This window comes from Taudactylus pleione, unplaced genomic scaffold, assembly GCF_031769625.1.
Source record: "Taudactylus pleione unplaced genomic scaffold, aTauple2 ptg000602l, whole genome shotgun sequence".
Lineage (NCBI taxonomy): Eukaryota > Metazoa > Chordata > Amphibia > Anura > Myobatrachidae > Taudactylus > Taudactylus pleione.
This window is the reverse complement of record NW_028285004.1, coordinates 3,086,850-3,098,267: the sequence shown is the minus strand read 5'-3', so window position 1 is coordinate 3,098,267 and position 11,418 is coordinate 3,086,850. Positions and strand designations below refer to the sequence as shown.

The following is an 11,418-nucleotide window of genomic DNA, read 5'->3' as shown; positions in this document are numbered from 1 at the left end:
ATGCATAATGCATATCCTAAGAAGCAGTGGTTTAATCTATCACTGTGCATTCACTGCATCCTATATTGATGCCTCTATCTTTACTTGCAGGTGAAGTAGGGAAGGAAAGCCAAACACTTAATTGATTTAAAAAGTATCAGATTGCATCAAACCCACTTTAAATCCATTAGAACCAAGAGTAAAAATAGTTATTGAATTAAAAAATGATGATGTGAGCTTAAAGTTGCCATAAATAGTGCTAATTGGCTATATAGCATATCAGAACTTAATTATGGCTACAGCAGAAACAGACCATTAGACGCCTTTTGAAATTGAAGCATTTTGAATTTGTTGATAGGCTATTTTATATTTCTGCTCAAATTTTTTTGTAGTTCAGTGCTATGATGTGAATGTGTCCCATTATAATTCATAGTTCCTTTGTATCTCAATCACTAGCAATTTTTTTTACTTTTTTCTTTTTTTTAGTTTAATCAAGAAATTTTTCTCTTTTGGCAGGCAAGAGGGTTGGTAGTAATATATAGCTTTAATTTTGAAGGGCATCATAGAGTAAAAGTAAGGAAAAAATATTGGAAACTTTCCATGAAACTGTAAGTGTATCCATGGTAACTTTACATGTAATTAGTGCAATAACAGAAGCACTAGCCTTTAAGAGATACTGAGGGGTATATCAACTAAAGTCTGATTTTGTTAGATATTGGATTTGTGGAGTATTGGATTTAGATTTTCATGCTATTTTGCACATCAGAGATTTATTAAAGACAAAATCAATGTAAAATCGAATATAAAACCAAATCCCATTAGAAATCGAATATTGCCAAACCATTGCTACTTTTATATATAGACGAACATAAGATCCCCTGATTTACTAACATTGGTTTTGAAAATTGAACACAAATCCCACACAGGCTCGTACACAAAATCCCCCAAATAAAAGACTACAAACAGACAGGTGATTCTATTCCCTAAACATTCATTATGATGCTTAGAAAAGATGATGGGCGAAATGCCGATATTTTGCAACAGAGAAATTATTGTTAAATTGTACATGCATAGTAATCGCACAGCGCATGCGCCAAAGTCTAATAGCGGTGCCACTCCCAGCATTTATCTTTACACAAAGTGATTGAGTCTGGCACCATTTTTGGCAGTTGACTGCTGTGTTACTGTTGTACATAAAGGGGCTGGGGCTGCAGTACATAAATGGGGGTTGCAGTAGACAAAGGGGTGCTGCTGTGTTGTCCTGTCCATCAAGGGGCTAGGGCTGCAGTACATAAAGGGGTGCTGTGCTGTCCAGGGGTATCATCCAGGGGTGCTCTGTCAATCCAGGGGCGCTCTGCACAAGTGTAAAAAAATAAAAGTTAATTAAAATTATCATTCCACAAAAAATAGAAAAATCTTTTTTAAAGTTTTCTTTTGTGTTAGCTACACTATTATTGTTCGGTGACACTGCGTGCCAAACCACAGTTTATCATCCGCGTATTTGTGACTCTGCAAGAGGTCCATCTGCACTCTGCAGAGGTGCTTTGTTGTTCATAAAAGGGTGCTGTGTTGTTCATCAAGGGGCTGTTGTCTCATCCAGAAGTGCTCTTCCCCAGTGTAAAGTTTTTTTTTGTGTGTGTAAGCTACACTATTATTGTTCTGTGACACTGCCAGCCAGACCGAAGAGTAAGTTTGTTGATATGGAGGACGATTAAATGAGAGGAGAGCAAGAACCACATACTAGAGCTGCAGATGCTGCCAGCAGTAATGACATATTGAGGAAGTAGCCTCCTATGCCAATTGCTGACAAGGTTCCCAGCTGTGCTGAAAACTCTTTCTGAGTACACACTGGAGGGTGGGCTGCTCAAGTAAAGCAAAGCGAGTTTGTGCAAGAGCCTCCAAATTGACTTTTTTTCCTGCCCGTAGTCAACTGGACTATCTGACATGCCTATTTATCATTACAAAAATTGAAAATAGTCCTCAACCATTCTTTGACATACTTAGTGGAATCGCATTGTTTCAGCTCCTCCTTCAGTTTCTCAAGCTGCTTTTCCAACAGTCTAATTAGGGGAATTACCTGACTCAAGCTGGCAGTGTTTGAACTCACTTCACAGGTGACTGCTTCAAAGGGTTTTAGCACTTTGCACAACACAGAAAGTATTTTTCACTGAGCTTGAGTACGGTACATTCCCCCTCCTCTTCCTATGTCATAGTTCGCTGTGTAGCTTTGGATGGCTATTTGCTGTTCCTCTATCCATTGAACATATAAAGGGTGAAGTTCCACCTTGTAACTACCTCTTGCTTCAGCTGGTGGCAAGGCAAATTCAACATTTCCTGTAGGTGCTGCAATTATCTACATGTGCCTGGTGAATGGTAAAACTGTCAGAAATCACAAATCCTGGGGAAAGTCCAAGCGGGGTAAGCCATTTTGCAATGACTTCCCTGAGTTTTTCTAAAAGATTGTCAGGGGTATGCCTCTTATACACAGAGTAGCCTGCCTCTGAATTAGCTGCTGTTTCTCAGATGCTGCTGCTGTTGTTGAATCTTCTGAAGGCAATACATCTACCCAGTGGGCTATTACAGTCATGTATTGTGTTTGCTCTGTTCCGCTTGTCCACATATCTGTGGTTAAGTGGACAGTAGGTACAAATGCATTTTGGAGGACACTAATTTAGTTTTTTGTAATGTCCCTGTACAGGCTGGGAATTGCTTTTCTAATGAAGTGGAATCTAGATGGGATTTGGTAGAGGGGACGCAAGACCTCCATTAACTGTCTAAAATCCACTGCATTATTGGTGGATATTGGATGCACATCTAATACCAGCATAGATGTTATGGTGTCAGTGATCCACTATGCAACTGGGTGACTGCTGTTCTACATGCACCTTCTTGCAAAGGAATGTTTAACAGTCAATTGTTTTTTGTAAACTACTACTAGTAGTCTTCCTTGTCCCCTTCTGGGATGAGGATCCACTCCCAGCAGCAGCAGCAGTGGGTGTAGAGCTCAAGGATTTTCAGGGGCAAGGACTGATGTGAATTATTTAAATATTTTTTGTAAATGCCTTCCCTCCACCTCTTCCCTCCTTGCTCATAAGTTTGCTTCAGAATCAAAAAATCTAATTAAATTTACTACTAATCAAACTTTCCTTTTCCTGCCTTCAACTACATACATACTGCAACTCCCTCAGGGCTCTTGAATAATAAAAAAACATTTGTTTCCTGTTGTACCATGTTGGAAGTTGAAAGACCACAGCCACTGAAATCTTCTACATGTGGTTGCTGAATGCCAAAAATATCCAGAAATTTATATGACCACAGACAGCATCCCCTATATGCCCCTTTAATTATAAAAAAAAGTTGATTCAGAGGGCAAAACATGGTTGATTTTGAAATTTACCCAGTTATTTTCATTGCTTCTAACCCCAACTGGTTGCATTAGGACTCTGGTGAATTGATAACCTGTTATAAGTAACAGTTCAGCTCAATAAATGCTTGTCTCCTTTGTATGTAGGTGACACTAAACAGAATAACTGGATAATGTAGATTACAGATGGTGGGTGTCATTATATTAGGAATATTAGCAGCAGCACAGAGCATCTTCCTGCCAGAATATGTGCAATAAAGTACAAATACGTTGAATACAAAAATTAGTTGTGTATATTAGTCACATTACATACATATTTACATGTTATATACAGCGCGTAAAGCAGGCTGAAGTAACCTGAGGCACACCACCCATTGTTGACAAGCAACTTCCAGTAGGCCCGGCAAACAGCACAGATGCTGGGAGTTGTAGTTCATCCGGAAAGCTATAGGCTGCTTTCCTCTGATGTAAACAGCAAGTCTTGGTCCCATTATCCCTAACAGCCTCCCTGAGCACAAAGTACATGTCTGTTTACAGTGTGTACTATTTAGCAGCACTTCCACAAGCAAGGGCACCACATTTCTATTAGATGTACAGTATGAAAAAAAACCTCCTCCAGATCAAAGATGTTTTTAAGAACTGAAGAACTTGATCCTACATTGATATTCCCTCATAAATTTTCTTAAGAATCAAAACATTAAAACAAATAAATTTAAAATTAATCAATCCTTCCGTCCTTTCCCCGTCTTCAGTCCATAAACATATTACAACTCCCTCGGGCCTTTGACCTAGTTCTTGATTAATGAAAACATTCTTGGTTTTTAAACTTCCTATGGGGTCGTATAGTTTTTTAAACTGCCATCCTGTCTACCACTGAAGTGCCACTCTGTGCCATGTTGGAAGCTGAACTGCCACATTAGTTGCGCCCACTGCTGTCATTTAGCTTAGTCAGCCAGCTAGCTTGATGTAGCCTTTTGGCCTAAACTGATGAAATCAATATTGTGAGCTATGAGGTGGTCAAAATTGACTTGAAATGACTGGAAATAAATGTTATTGGTTTTAGTAATACTGTAGGAACAAAAACATGCCCAAATTATGTGATTTCAGCTGTTTTTATGATTTTTTCGAAAAAAATACAGTTCCAAAATCAAAACCAAAAACGCAAGGGTGGTTTTGTAAAATCAAATCCAGATCCAAAACCTTGAAGGAGATACACATCCAAAACCAAAACACTGGGGTCGGAGCACATCCCTAGTGAAAGCAAATGTCAATTTGATTCAATTTCAGATGAGTTAAATCGATCATAAAATCAAATGCAAAATCGAACTTTCATAATTATACACCCAAGAGTCATTAATAAGGGGTCCATGTAGGACTTTAGATCCACAAGTGTATTTCATAGTATTTCTTAGCAGTAAGAAGTATGGATTTATTTATATTAAAGTCTATGATTCTACCTTTCTGGGAAAACTACACAGAATCCTGCACTGGGATACAGTCAATTCATTTAAATCTTTTTTCTCAATTGGTAGATACAGTACAATATGTTGTTTACATAACCTAATAGAAGCAAAAGTAGGGTTCAGGGTATTAGCGTTGGCGCTTCACTTCAACTGGAATGCTGCCTTTCACACCCAGAAAGATTCTATCCCCAAAAACCTTAACAATGATAGACAAATATATGGGGGTGGGTGTGAAAAATTTGCACTGCCTGTTGATTCACTTGGGTATATAAAATGAATATAATGAAAAAAATACTTATCAGTGTATGATGAGTGTTTATCGGTGTCTTTTTTTCTTTCCTCCTTATACTCGTCGTGGAGGGGTTTTCCTCATATGGATGTAAAAGGAAAAAATAGCAATGTGTAGTATTGTCTGAAATATTAATTCTGTACAAATACTGCCTAATAGGGGTATACACCAACTCATGTAATAGAGAAGGGTCGACTCCTAAATCAGTAATTTTCTCCGTGGATTATATCAAAGATCTTTTTGTAAACTGTGCATTAATGTAGAGTGAATTGGGGTGAAAATGTACCCAGACCCACTTCACAGAGGCTAGGGTAACATTGTTTTTTAATATTCTGACCCCTTTCTGTCCTGCTTCTAAAGTCCGGTGGGAGTAAGAATCTCACACACCTAACTTACATAGACCGAAGTCTTTTCTTTCTTTAAAAGGTATCTTTAATTTTTTCTTTTTCAAGGAAAATATACATATAAAGTTGGCCACTATATAATAAAGTGCACCTCTCTCACTATGAGGTAAATGTGGGTAAACGAAACATGTCATGGTTTCTTTAAATCCGGAATAAAGCACTGCATACCGTTACTCACACAATCATCGGTGTATTAACTCCCATAAAGGTATCTTTTCTTCCAGCGGATTCTATTAAGTATTAGGAAATCCTCGTAGTCAAAATATCAGAGGTATTATTTCAAAACATATAATAAACAATCCAAAAAGAATAAGAACAAATATAACTTAAAGAACAGGTGATTGGAGGGGGAACACCCAAGATGGAATCAGTATGTCCCTAAAAGAAAATACAAGTCAGACAGTGTTTTTACAGAATTAATATTTCAGACAATACTATACATTGCTATTTTTTCCTTTTACGTCCATATAAGGAAAACCCCTTCACGACGGGTATAAGGAGGAGAGACAAAAAGACACTGATAAACGCTCATCATACACTGATCAGTATTTTTTCATTATATTCATTTTATATACCCAAATGAACTAACAGGCAGCCCCAATTTTTCACCCACACCCCCATATATTTGTTTACATAACCTGTTTATCTGGATGTGATAATTTAGTTCATAGAATTTACTCATACTATCAGTGCATGCTCAACATTCTGTTTTCATACAAGAAGTGGGGGAAAGACTACACATATATGATGGTGTTTCTAATTTAGCTACATGTTATAAGTATTTTATATTATGCATAATTTACTGAAACCTACAACATCTTGGGGATAACTCTAAGTTAATTGCACCATATGGATGCAAGTATGTTAAAGTATGGCAATTCCACATAAGTATGGGCCTACTATGGAATGTCTGGGGGTGTCTCGAGTTTTGGGAGTCCCCACAGACTTCTGGGAGTGTAGGTCCCTCACATCCCACCCACTTCCTAGTGAAATGGGTTAGATGGGAGGAAGGCACATTGATTCAATTATCAGAAAATCGTGTGGTCTTCATCACACCCCCTCTTCACAACTCTGCAAAGCATTCAACCCTGCCCCCATAATGATCTCCTATGTCTCCCAGTGGGAATTCTCCTGAAGGGAAAAAAATAGGATATTATAGGCTTTATGACCTCTGAGAGATTTGCCCATTCATGACCAGAACAAATTTAGTGCTGGGATCCTTTATTTTAAATAATAACAACTATTTTTATTTGTTGGCCTACACAGAGTAGATTTATACTGTTTTTGATGTAACAAAACCATTTGTGTTAGCATTATCTTACCAAATCTTCAACATCTGCCCAAAAACCAAAGTAGTCATTTTATTTTTACTGTTTCCCCCAACTTGGATGCATGCCATATTTTCACATAAACTAAAACAGAAAAAAAATCCCCTCAGGGCCTCAAGGCATTCTAATCTAAGCCAACACAACAACAGCTGTAATAACGAAATAAATTTGAATCAATCAGCGCTTCTATAACTGCTGCTTATAAACCACTCAGAGTTTCACATAAACCCTAAATGCAATGGAACAATATAATTATGGTGGATTACCTTGGCACTGTTATGTGCTACCATCTGAAAACATCCAAAACATAACAACTGTATAAAATACAATGAGTGTTTTACAATATTCCTTGCTTGATTTTTCTTTTTAATATTATACAGTATTGTTCTCTAATAGTGTATGTGAACAAAAGTTAGATATAAAATTGTAATGTTTTAATGTGTTGGAATACACCACAATTGATGTACATAAACCCCCAATGGGGGTTTCTGTTTAGACATCAAAGCTGACCTTTGGTAAATGCTAGCAATTTGACATTCAAAACACTATCAATTGATTGCAGTTTCAGATGGGCTCTAAATGACACCAAACTCAGCGTTTAGTAAATTCTGCCGAATGTGTTCACAGAATATTCTCTTTACCTACCTTTTCTGTGAAATGGATACATTTTCCATGGGAAGCAGTCAGGAAGCCAACGGACGTCATCCCGACTGTCTAATCCCGGCAAGGCACTAATGACAGGTGTCGAAATCCCGACGCCTGTCATTAGACCTACACCGGGAGCCCAACACCCTGTTTGCCGTTCAAAGGTAAGCCGAGTGCCGGGAGCGGACAGCCATGGGGGGTTAGGTTTAGGGTTCCCAGGGGGGACTTAGGGTTAGGCACCCACCCCGGGAGGTTGGGTTTAGGCTAGGGGAAGGGTGGTTAGGTTCAGGCACCCCAGGGGGGAGGTTAGGGTTAGGCACCCCCCGGGGGACTTAGGTTTAGGCTGCGGGGAAGGGGGGGGCTAGGTTTAGGCACTTAGAGGATGGTTAGGGTTAGGCACTTGGGGGGAGGTTATGGTTAGACACCCCTAAGGGAGGGTTAGGGAGTAGAATTAGGTTCGTTAGTACTTACCTTAGGATTTTCTCCTCTGTCAGGCTGCCGCTGTCGGGATTTGAACAGCCGGCCGCATACTGGCCCTGATTCAGAGACGGACGCTCTGAAAGAGAGCTCGCTCTGAATCTGGGCGTTTTTTTTTTTTGTGTGGCCTCCTGGCCCCTCGCATAGTTGTGGGTGACCACCCACAGCTATAGCGAGTGGCCAGTCTGATGGTCGCGATCGTCAAGACCATTGTGACCATCGGGCTTGTGATGAGACCCTTGTGGTAGGGTCTCGTGGCCGCAAACCCCAGAGAGCTTCTGGTTCCAATAGAGCCGGAAGCTCTCCCACTGACATCACTGGTGACGTCAGTGGGGCCGCCCACAAACGGTAGGCGTTCGCTTGTGAATGCCTCCATTTGTGAAGGCACCCCTCGGCCACGCCTTCAAACAGGGCGAGCTGTCAATCGCCATCGACAGCTCGCCCCCTTTGGTGCGAGACCCGGAGCGACGGAGCACCCGTTGCTAGCCGGGTCTCACACATGCACACAACGGAGCTGGTTCCGTTGTGCGCATACCCAGTGGACAAACATCGACCCGGTTGCGAGCGCTCAGCGCTTGTGACCGGGTCTGTATCAGGCCCACTGATTCCATTTTCCATACAATCGGAAAATCATCTGTGATTTTTGCACTAGCTCTTAAGCACATGGGTGAAAAGTATATACATAAAAATTAAATTTGTCAATTGCAAATTTACAGTTACAGTATGTGGGAAGAACAGCCATACCATTTTAAGTGAGTTTCTCTAAATTTTATGAATACGATTAAAACCCATAGTTTATCAAAACATTTTAGGTGCATAATTCAATTGCAATCCAACCAATTTAAATATATCAGGGGGAGATTGTTTCAAAAGATCATTACAATTTGGCCGTAGTTGCTCACACATTGTGTGCATAGAACTATATATGTATATTCACCAGTATGCAGAGATGTGCACATCTTTGCATAGTTTGATATTATGCAAAGTTTGATACTCATTATCATAATCATCAGTGCTCACTTGCACCAGCCTATATTTTCTATAAGATACAGGAATACATCCAACTCAGCATACCAGACACAATGTCGTCAAGAGACCCTCCGTATGTTTTGATGACTGTGCATACAGAAGACCTAAATGAGAAATTAGAGATTATTTTTTTTTGCTTTAATTAGTAATGGGTTTTTTTATCCACCATTTTATAGTTTTGTATCTTTACTTAATCATATTAGTTTTTATACATACTTTTCTGCAAGATGTTTTTCAGGTATTTCATGTTACAGAACAGTACTAGATAGTAAATGCTAAAAACACAGTACAGAATTCAGGCAGGTATTAATTCATTATTATAATCATATGTCAATTAATCTTACATTTTTGGGCATAGCAAATTTGATTCCTAATGTGAGATTTACTGGAGGAATTGTGGATGTTTTCCTTGAGGGAGGTAATTTCTATTGGTATTCTATGGATAAGTAGGAGATAATTTTTGGGCCTGTCCAGTTATAGGCACCCTGTGGAGGAATGTTTTCAGGTTAATTGTTGGAGTTACTGGGATTAGAATATCCATGGATCTACTGGCATGTATATCATGGTGATATCACCTCTGGTGATAGGTACAGTACGTCATGAGACATATTTTAATAGCAACTAAAGCACTGATTGAATTGTTGATATCTCTTATTTGAGCAGAACAATAGACAACAGCGGAATTGTGAAGTTGAGTTTAGGCCAGACAGTTAGTCCTTAATGAGGATTTCAGGTTTATTAAGGATGCAGGAAAAGGAAAAGAAAATGCAAGTGTAAACTCTAAGTACTGTACTAAGAAAAATGATGGTCAAAATAATCCTGATAAACTCTACAAATAACATGGAGTATAAGTTAGATTTTTAGTACATGTTTGGCCAAAAATTTGCAATATTAGTAACATGAAGTTTAAGTGAGGATCTTAGTACATATTTGGCCAAAAATGTTTACTCATCCACCATGTCTAGCCCCCTCTAGGTTTATTAAGGGGATAACAGAGGTAACAGATATAACAAGTGTTATCAGCAGTAACACAGAGTGTTACAGAGTAAGCAGTTTATGTCACAAGAGACAGCAGTGGTGACAGTGGTGGTATTACAGCTACTCACACCCCAGAGGAACATGTGCTGCATGACCGTGGAGTACATCACACACTCTGCAATGTAATTGGTCCAGCTGCCATCTAAAGGTGACTGGCTGGCTTCCATACAGAACAGAAGATGGCATTAGAATGCACTTTTTACACCTTTTTTTGCAGAAATTGTTCCTGAGTCGCAATGTGATGTGACTAGGACACATCAGGAGAATGTGCTGATTAATTTGATATGTGACACTTGTATATTTGTGTGCGACTGAGTCTCTCAATCAGCATACGAAGTGCAATGATACAACGGCTCCAGCTTTTTTCCACCCCAAGTTCCTTTTTCAGTCTCAGTTGCACACAGATGTAAAAGTGTCACATATCAAATTCAGCAGTCTCCTGGTGCATTTGAGTTGCACAGCACCTGGTGCCTCGCTAACACCAGGTATATCACGCTGCATGGCTTATTCAGGCTAGATGAGAAAGGACACTTGTGGGTGATATGGCTTTGGTCAGTTTAGTGCTTTTGTCAGTGGAAGTAGACATTGGTTTCACATTTGACTGCTTATACTTCTTAAATATTGTGTCAATGTATGTTTGCTGATCAATAGTGATTGTTTCTGTCTCTAAACTTTGTAAAATGCTTAGGCCAAACAGGGGATTTGCAGGTCCTAGGTCTTTCAGCTTAAAATTTCTGTTCTGAAAGCTGCTTGACACTTGTTATGTGCTGCTCTTGGCCTGCTAGTAACAAATCATCCACACATACTAAAATGATGAACAGTTTCTGCTCTATATACTTGTGGTAGAGATAATGATTAGTATTTTAACATACAAAGTCTATTTCAAGTAGTACAGTATTTAACTTAATGTACCAGCAATGACCACTTTGCTTTAAGCCGTACAAAGTTTTCTTTAGTAACCACACTTCTACCTCTTGGAACACATTTTCACAGTAGTGTTCAAGAGCTTCCATGTTAATCTCTTCTAGCAATTCAAGAAAGCAGAGTCAAAATCTAGTTGGTATGGCAAATAAGTCATACATGACAGTACATGGACTATAGTTATGGCAATGACTAAATTTAATGTACTGTATCTTACCACAGGAGAGAAAATCTCACTGTAATCAGTCCCAAATATCTGTGTATATCCCTTTGCAATTTATAATGGGCAATGATTCCATCTGCATTCAGTTTTTGCAGAAGATCCATTTTTGATTGTTTTATTGTGGTGTTGACTATAGTCCATGAACTGTTGTCAATTAGAGATTCCATCTCTTTGTTTATTGCTGATTCTTTTCATCCCAGTTGGTGCTTATTTTGAAGTTCACAGAATGTGATGTTAGCAAATTCTTCATACTATCTA

At 39.0% G+C, this 11,418-nt stretch overlaps 1 long non-coding RNA gene across 1 annotated transcript in view; it reads right to left on the bottom strand.

Moving 5' to 3' along the window:
* Positions 1–728: 728 nt before the first annotated feature.
* LOC148480742 (uncharacterized) overlaps positions 729–11,418 on the bottom strand; it is a 64,524-nt gene continuing 53,834 nt past the window's right edge. Inside the window, exon 3 of the long non-coding RNA XR_015871944.1 lies at positions 729–1,333. This is a non-coding gene — a long non-coding RNA (uncharacterized LOC148480742). The remainder of the gene's footprint in view (positions 1,334–11,418) is intronic.